Here is a 9,710-nt window from a genome sequence, read left to right as displayed (position 1 = left end):
TGACTTTGGGGTTTGTTCTAAAAGTGGAGGTGGTGGGTGGAAAGGCAGGGGAGGGGACATGCATGGGAGGAGGGAGGGAGTAGGCGGGGTGGGGGAGGGAGCAAGTGGACTGGGCAGGAAGGGTGGGGCAAGAAACGCTCTGCCCTGAAACAGCCCCTGGGGGCCTGGCACATGGGGTGCAGGCCTCCCCCAACCTTCCTGAAGGTGCCCCCACCAGGACTCTGGGCACTTCTTTCTGCCATGGGAAGGTACCCACCACCACTGAGGCCGCCAAGGATGTGCACCCCCCACAGGCTCATGTCAAAGAGAGGAGAGGACAGAAAAGTTGCCTCTCCTAAGGGTTGGAGAAAAGGGAGCCCTGAAACCCAAATCCCACCTCTGGCCTTGGCCTCCTCGCCATGTGAGAAACGAGGTGCAGTCTGAGCCCCACGCTGCAGGGTCCACAAGCCCTAACTCCCACTCCGAGAGGAAAAGGCCTGGGTCCCATTTCAGAGGGTCATGCTGTTCCCAGGAAGTGGCAAAATGGCTGTTGCGAGGGTTATTGTGTTGGCACTGACCTGGGTAGGGGGGCTGCCAGGGGTCCCACAGGGAGTCGGGGAGGTAAGGCAGGTGGCACTCACTCACTCTGAGCTCCCCCTCCACAGTCCAGCACACGCTGACCCCTCTTCCTGGCCATGGGTCACACCTATCCAGGAGTGGCCTCCAACCTCCCAGAGCGCCCCCATCCCACAGCACCCTTCCACAGGTAAGAGTTCTGTGAGGACACAGAGGAGAAGGAGCCGTGGGCCTCTCTCAGCATGACCTTGAACTTCAGCTAGGAGGGCAACAACACTGGAGCTCCGTGCACATGGCTCCCCCATGCCAGGACACACCAGGTCCGTGCACACGGATCCCCCGTGCCAGGACACACCAGGTCCGTGCACACGGGTCCGCCGTGCCAGGACACACCAGGTCCGTGCACACGGGTCCGCCATGCCAGGACACACCAGCTCTGCCCTCTCTTCCCTGATGAGTAACCTGCCCCTGAAGACACACCATGAGACCACCCAACAGATCTCAGGTTCAAAGCTCAGGGGCCCCGCAGGGACCTGACTAGCCTGAGTTGGAGCAGCCTCACCCCCTAGGGAAGCCATTTCCACCTGGCCCCAGAGTTCTCAGCTCCCACATGGAAGATACCCTACTCTGTCCTCCAGAGGAGGCACGGGAGCCCAACGGCCGCCAGACAGCGTGGCTCTGCCTCCTGCTCCTACTCCTTGTCGACCACGACCACTGGGCACACCGCGGGGAGCCCGTGCCCAAGGACACACCCCACAGGAGCCCAAGGCTGGCGCTGCAGGCTCGGCCTTGTTCTTTCCCTGCACTGCACTGCCCAGCCCCACACAGGGCTCACGATGCCCTCACAGGTCCCCAGCGCCTGGCCTTCACCCACCATCCACCTGTCTGAAGAATCTACCCCTGAGAGCAGCACCGGGAGATCATGGTCAGGATCCCCAGGTTCAAAGGCAGGGGCTACACCTCTGGGATTCTCTCTCCCTCCACTGGCTGGCTGCAGGAAGGCCTCTCCCAGCCTCAGTTTCCTCATCTGTCACTCCAACCCACCAAGGCTGATGTGAGGATTCAGAGTTAGGAATAAAGTGCTGGGTGCAGCTGGCACTCAGAGCTCCCAGCCCCATCCACAGACTTCTTATGTCACTTTCCCAAGGTAAACTTGGGGAAATCAAGGCCCAGAATGGGCTGCAGAGGAGCTGAGGACAGAGCCAGGATGGAGGCCCCTTGCTGGTGGCTCTTTGTCCTCTCGCCTGGGCCACTTCACCCACTCTGCCTTCAGTCACAAGGCCCAGCAATGACCCCCACAGCAGCCAACAGCACAGCAGCTCCAGGAGCTCAAGGGCACCGTGTCTGTCTGTCTGTCTGTCTGTTCACCTAGCACTCTGCCTCTGAGGCAACCCAAGACAGACTGCCATGCATTAAGGCCAGGGGCTCGGCTGCAAGAGGTGTAGATCCCCTTTAGTGACCTGGCCCCAGAAGGCCCCAACCTTGACTTGCTGGGTGACCTCAGGTAGTGGCTGTCCATCTTCCAGCCTGTTTTCCCACCATCAAACAGGGGATGTAGTGAGAGGGAGGGCCGTTTCCAGAACAACCAGACCCAGTCTCCAAGGGCCGCTGATTCCTAAAACCCCCTCTGTTCTCAGATGACATTCTTCTTGGAGCTCCCAAGTCCCTTGAAGTGAACTACCTTGGGATAGAGCCTGGGGTCGTAATGGAGGGTCCCTAGATCAGGTCACCTGGAGGCCACCCCAGGGGGTCCCAGAGGCTGGACTTCAATGGCAAACCTCTGTCCCTGCTTGGTAGGGGCTCCCCGGGTAAATGTGGGGTGCATTGGCAGTCCCCATGTCCCTGCAGCCAGGACGGTTGAGGACCATCATCCTTTCCTGTTGGGCCATCAAAGGTGGAGGGGCAAGGCCGGGCGCAGTGGCTCACACTTGTAATCCCAGCACTTTGGGAGGCCGAGGTGGGTTGATCACCTGAGATCGGGAGTTCAAGACCAGCCTGACCAACATGGAGAAACCCCGTCTCTACTAAATAACAAAAAATTAGCTGGGTGTGGTGGCACATGCCTGTAATCCCAGCTACTCGGGAGGATGAGGCAGAAGAATCGTTTGAACCCAGGAGGTGGAGGTTGCGGTGAGCCGAGATCACACCACTGCACTCCAGCCTGTGCAACAAGAGTGAAACTCCGTCTCAAAAAAAAAAAAAAAAAATGGTGGAGGGACAAACAGGACTACCTTGCAGGGTAAGGCCAAACAGAGAATTTACCAGCCATAATCACCTGTGCCCTACAGCGGGGGAATCCAGTCACACACTAAGGTGGGCGTACTTATCTGCAGTTCACACACACACACACATACTGACGAGGGGGCTCCCAGTGCTAGAGTGGCCACGGCCCCCGACACCAGCAGACAGCGATGACCTCGCCTCTTTGGCTGTCCCGCCCAATCCAGCCAGAGTGGGCTTGGCTTACAGAGAAGAGCGGCAGCCCCCAGGCCCAGGGGAGAACTACTGATAAAGTGATACGATGGACTCGGGAGACTCGGGGGAAAGGGTGGGAAGCAGGTGAGAGATAAAAGACTACAAATTGAGTTCAGTGTGTACTGCTCAGCTGATGGGTGCACTAAAATCTCACAAATCACCACTAAAGAACTTACTCATGTAACCAAACACCACCTATGGCCCAAAACCTATGGAAATAAAAAGTTTAAAAGAAAAATAATACAAACCTTTTTTCCTCCTGGGGAAAGAAAAAGGAAAGTTAATGTTAAAGGTCCTGTTAGGTTATGACATCGTGGCCACCACAAAAAAAAAAGGTGAGAACGCCTCTGAACAGCAGGCTGTGCACCCAGCCCGGTGCGGACACAGGCACACAGGCCCACGGGACCTGGCGGGCCACAACCAAACGCACCCATTTTCTACCTTCTCTGCCCACCCCCAGGTCACTGATGTCAGGGGATGGAGGGAGCCCTGAGCTCTACCCCTGCTGAGTCTTGTCCATCAACCTCCCTTCCCGGCCCAGCCCACACCCATGAGATCCCCAACGTGCCAGCCTCCAGCTCTGGTGCACACAGGGCCAGTTTCTGGAACAGCACACCACCCAGGCAGCTGAGGGCTACTCACCGCTTGGGTCCGGACTTGCTCATCCCTCCTGCGGGCAATCCCAGGTCCAGTTAGGGCCTCGGACTCAGGCCCCTGTGCTAGGAGCTTGGCCAGCTCCAAACAATCTGCCCAGAGCAGAGACGTGAGGTCCCCTCCTGCCCACCTGGTGACCCTGGTTGCTCCCAAAGTAAAAAAGAGAAAGACAACAGACAGAAGCCATCACCCCCACTCCCAAGCTCCACCCACCCACCCAGAGCCCTGCTGCGGGGCCGCCAAGACCCTAGTTACGCCCTAAGCCCGTCGGCACTGACCTCAGACCCAAGCAGTAAGCCTCGCCCAGACCCCGGCCATCTGCCTGATCGACAAAGACAAGCACACCCATCCTGACACCACAGAAGCTGAGGGGCAGACCAGGAAGGGAGGGGGTGCACGGGGGAGGAGGGGTGAGGAAGGGGAGACGGGAGGTGAGTGGGAAGGGCAGGGGTGAGGGTGCTCCCTCCTGCAGGAAGGGAGGGGGTGCAAGGGGTAGGAGGGGTGAGGAAGGGGAGATGGGAGGTGAGTGGGGAGGACAGGGGTCAGGGTGCTCCCTCCTGCAGGAAGAAGCGGTGCATGGGGGAGGAGGGGTGAGGAAGGGAAGATGGGAGGTGAGTGGGGAGGGCAGGGAAGAGGGTGCTCCCTCCTGCAGGAAGAAGGGGTGCATGGGGGAGGAGGGGTGAGGAAGGGGAGATGGGAGGTGAATGGGGAGGGCAGGGAAGAGGGTGCTCCCTCCTGCACCCTCCTGTCCTCTCTAATGGCCTCAGCTGCTGCAAGACATCCCTCCCCGCACTCGCTGCCCTGCTGCCCAGATGCTCATGCCTGGGCTGGCTGTCGTGGCTTGTTAATGGGGTTAATGATGCCAGTATCACAGGGCTTGGTGCGGGTCACCTCTGCCATGCACAGGACCTGAGTTAGTCGGAGAGGCAGAAGACAGAGGTCCAAGAACCAGGGGCCACCGCCATGCCCCCTGCTCATGTTGCCATTGGGCACCCTCAGGTACCCAGCCTGGGCAGGGTGGGCACAGCAGAAGAAGAGGGTCCAGCTGACAGCTTCTGGGGACCCAGAGTTGGGAATCCTTGGGGAAAGGGGAAATGTCTCCAGAACAGGTTTAAGGAGAGAGTAAGAAGCCGCCTGTGAGGGGCCTCAGCCTCCTGGTCATGAAAGAGTCCTGGGTAGAGGCAGAGACCCCTCGAGGAGACCCTCCTCTTGGGGCACAGAAAGGGCCAGCCCTGCTTTGTCAAAGCCCCACCTCCTCCACCCTGGGCACAAAGGGGCACCATCTCTCCAACGTCTGTCCGTCCATCCTGTGAGCCGGGTCCCTTTGGAGGGCTCCATGTGGGAGCACAGCCCCAGCTCCTCAGTGGGAGAAGCCCCAGGGCTACCCAACTCCCACTCTGGCCTATCTGCCCTTGGCTGTAGAGTCAGCCCAGGGGGGTGTCCCACCAGGGGCAGAGTTCCCTGCCAAGGAGGGGCCTCAGAGATGGCCCAGCCCCAGGCCCTCCCCTCCAGGAACTCAGAGAGCTGCGGAAGAGAGAGAGAAGAGCCCAAGGAGCATGCCGGGAAGAGGCTGGTAGGAGAGCAGCGGACTTGAGGACGTGTCCCCGTGCAGCCAAGGGTGCAGAGGAGGGTCCGGGGGCTGCGCGTGGTTGAAGGGGATGAAGAAAGGCATCATATAGGAGCTGGATAACTGTGCATCAACTCCTGTATGAAGCCGTTCCCACCCCCCAACTACTGACTACGGGCCGCAACCCTCCTCCCGGAAGCGCAGTGCAAGCGCTCGGATGGCAGAGGGGACGCCTGCTGCTAGTGGTTAGAGCAGTGACAGCAAGGGACAGCCAGCCCAGGCAGTGCCACCCACTGCTGGGCACCTGCAGCACTGGGGTACCTGCCCCCCCTGCCCAGCCTTGCCCTACCTCTTCGTATGGCCAGGACCTGGGCCTCCCTTAGCCCCACAGAGCCCCCAGATGACTGTGGAGCCAGGCCAGGGGATGGAGGGTGGAGAAGTGAAAGGGGAGGCAGGTCTGATTCTGGCCCAGGCCTGAATCAGGGGCTAGACCCCACCCATCCACTGCTTTGACTCCCTGGAACTTCTCCAGCCTTGCCTTCTACATCTGTGAAATGGGTTGCAACAGGCACCTCTGGGGACCCAGTGAGGACTCATGAAGTCCAGAGGCACTTAAATAATTTCCCAGAGACAGAAAGTAGATTTTTGGTTGCTGAGGGCTGGGGGGTGTGCATGTAGGATGAGGGTGACAGCTGAAGGCTCTGGAGTTCTTTTGGGGGTGATGAAAATGATCTTAAATTGATTATGGCGATAGTTGCAGATATCTGAATAACTAAGACACACTTTGCTATGAGTTTTAATGGGTGGATTGTGTGTATGCAGATTACATCTCAATAAAGTTGTATCCCCAAAACACCTTCCTTTATTCCTTGACATCTTTCTCAACCACCATACTGCCTGCCCTGTCCTACACTCCCCAGCCACCCACACCACCAACACACATTCGCAGGGACACACAGCCAGGCGCATGGCAGGTGGTCAAAACCTATCTGTGAATAAATGACCTGACAATATAAAATTCTCTGAAAGAGCCCATGGAGGGAAACCTTTAGGGAATGGGGTTAAGGATTAAGAGGTAGGGGTCAGGGGAGGGTATGGAGGTGGGAGAGGCTCAGAGTGACACATGAGTAGAGGAGGGGCTCAGATTGACAGACACATGGAGGGAGGAGGGTCTCCCTGTAACACATGGGGGGAGATGGGGGGAGGAGGGAGTTGGTGTGACACATGTGTGGAGAGGGGATTGGTGTGACACGTGTGGAGGAGGAGGTTAGTGTGACACATGTGTGGGGAACGCGGTTGGTGTGACACATGTGGGGAAGGGGGTTGGTGTGACACGTGTGGGGAAGGGGGTTGGTGTGACACATGGGTGGAGAGGGGGTTGGTGTGACACATGGGGGGAGGAGGGGGTTGGTGTGACACATGGGTGGAGGAGGGGGCTGGTGTGACACATGGGTGGAGAGGGGGTTGGTGTGACACATGGGTGGAGAGGGGGTTGATGTGACACACGGGTGGAGGAGGGGGTTGGTGCGACACACAGGTGGAGGAGGGGGCTGGTGTGACACATGGGTGGAGAGGGGGTTGGTGTAATACATGTGTGGGGAAGGGGATTGGTGTGACACATGTGTTGGTATGACACATGGGTGGAAAGGGGGTTGGTGTGACACATGGGTGGAGGAGGGGGCTGGTGTGACACATGGGTGGAGAGGGGGTTGGTGTGACACATGGGTGGGGAAGGAGCTCCATGTGACACACAGGTGGAGGGGAGTTGGTGTGACACATGGGTCAAGAGGGGGTTGATGTGACACATGGGTGGGGGAGGGGGTTGGTATGACACATGTGTGAGGAAGGGGGTTGGTCTGACACACGGGTGGAGGAGGGGGCTAGTGTGACACATGGGTGGAGAGGGGGTTGGTGTGACACATGGGTGGGGTAGGAGCTCCATGTGACACATGGGTGGAGGGAGGTTGGTGTGACACATGAGTGGGGAAAAGACTTAACAAGACACCTGGATGTGGGGACAGGCTCCACCTGACATATGGGTAGGGGAGGAGCTCTGCATGACACATATGAAAGACTCTGTAACACATGGGTGGGGGAGAGGCTGGGTGTGACACAGGTGGGAAGGGACTCGGTGTGACACATGGGTGGAGGAGGGGCTGGGTGTGACACATGAAGGGAGACTTGTCATGACACATGGGTGACATCTATGTGCGGGAGATGCCCATTGATAGGAAGGGGAGCTCCCTCTGAAACACGAGAAGGGCTCATTGTGACGCATGGATGGAAGAGGCCTCCGTGTGCCACGTGAGTGAGGAGAGTTTCCATGTTATGTGAGAGGGTGTTCAGTGTGACACATGGGTGAAGAGAAGGGCTCTGTGAGACAAATGAAGGAAAAAAAGGACTCGTGTGACCCACAGAGGTGGAGTCAATATGGCACATAAGTGGAGGAGGGCTCCATGTGACATACGACCCTTAGTGTCCCACATGGGTGCCGGGGGGTGGAGCTCATTCTGACATGTGAGAGGGGTCCACTGTGAAACACCGATGGAGAGGAGCTAATTATGACATGAGAGGGTGAGGAGCTCTGTGCGACACATGGTGTGGAGAGGGGCTCCATGTCACATAAGTAAGGGAGGGGCTCAGGGCAATGCCTGGGTGGGGGGAAAGTCTCTGGGTGATGCATGGAAAGGGGGAGACTTTGAGTGACATGTGAGAGAAGCTCAGGTGACACATTAGTAGGGAAAGGGCTCCTCATGACACATGAGTGAAGGAGAGGTGGAATGTGAAACAGAAAAGGGGCTCGGTGTGACACGTGGGTGGGAAGAGTCTCTGTGTGACATATGAGGGAAGGGACTTGGAGTAACACAAGAAAGGGGACTTCGTGTGACACGTGGGTGGGGGAGGATCTCATGGGACACATGGTTGGGAAGAGATGCCCAGTGAGACACAAGGGTGAAGGGAGGGGCTCTGTGTGACAACAGTCACAAGGAGTCCATGCAACATGTCAGTGGAGGAGGAGCTCAGTATGACACCTGGGTGGGAGAGTGGCTCAGTGCTATACACGCATGGGGTGAGGGGCTCCATTCGACAAATGGGCAGGGGTTCTGTGTGCCTTGTGAGTCGAGGAGGAGCTTCATGTGACATATGAGCAGGAAAGAACTCGGTGTAACACATGGATAGGGACACGGGCTCCAGGTGACACAGGAGTCAGGGAAGGACTCTGTGTAACACATGTTGGAGAGAGTGTGACACATGGATGGGGAGAGGCACTCTGTGCGACATATGAGTGTGGGGAGAGACTCCATGTGTGACACATGATTAGAGGAGGAACTCAGAGAGCAGCTGAATGGGTGGGGCTCGTAGTGACACACACACAGAGGACAGGCTCAGAGTGACACCTAAGTGGTGGAAGGAACTCAGTGTGCAACAAGAGTGGGAGGGGGCATCCTGCGACATTAGTGGGGCTTGCTGTGACACCCTTAAGAAAGATAAGTTCAGTGTGATACAAGTAGATGAGAAATTATTTGTGTCACATGGGTGGAGGCTCCATGTGACATATGAGTGGAGGAGGTGTTGAAGATGACACAAGGATGGAGGAGGAGGGGCTCCATGGGACACCTGAGAGGGAGGAGGAGCGGAGGATGACACATGGGAGGAGAAAGGGCTCCATGGGACACACAGAAGGGAGAAGAAGCTGAGGATGACACATGGGAAGAAGAGGGGCTCCATAGGACACACGGAAGGGAGAAGAAGCTGAGGATGACACATGGGAAGAGATGGGGGCTCCATGGGACATACAGGTAGGAGGAGGAGCTGAGGATGACACATGGGAGAAGGAGGAGCTCCATGGGACACAAGGATGGAGAAGGTGCTGAATATGACACATAAGAAGGGGGTTCCATGGGGCACACAGGTGAAGGAGTGTCTGAGGATGACACATTGGGGGAGGAGCCCCATGGGACATTCACAAGGGAGGAGGAGCTCTGAAGATGACACATGGGAGGAGGAGGAGCTGAGGATGAACCCCAGGTGGAGGAAAAGAGCTCCATGGGACACACAGGTGGATAAGGTGCTGAGGAGGAACCCTGGGTAAAAGAGGATTCCATGGGACAAAGCGGAGAAAGAAGGTTCTCAGGATGGCTCAAGGGAGGCGACAGGACCTCTCTGTGACATGTGACATAGGAGTGACTCAGCTTGAGACATGAGGGTGGAACTGTGTGACACATGAGTGCAGATGGAACTCAGTGGGACACAGAGATTCGGTGTGTCACATGGATTGGGGACAGTTCAAGTGGTACATTGGAGGGGCAAAAGGCTCCAAGTGACACTAAGCAGTCAGGGCTGGAAGTGACACATGGGGGGTCTCATGTGACACATGACTTGAGGAGGAGCCTAGTGTGACACGTCACCCCTAATGTGGGGCAGGGTCAGAGTGATGGGGGAGGAGGCGCTCCTGGTG

This window comes from Macaca fascicularis, chromosome 7 (genome assembly GCF_037993035.2).
Source record: "Macaca fascicularis isolate 582-1 chromosome 7, T2T-MFA8v1.1".
Lineage (NCBI taxonomy): Eukaryota > Metazoa > Chordata > Mammalia > Primates > Cercopithecidae > Macaca > Macaca fascicularis.
Note: the sequence above shows the minus strand (reverse complement) of the source record.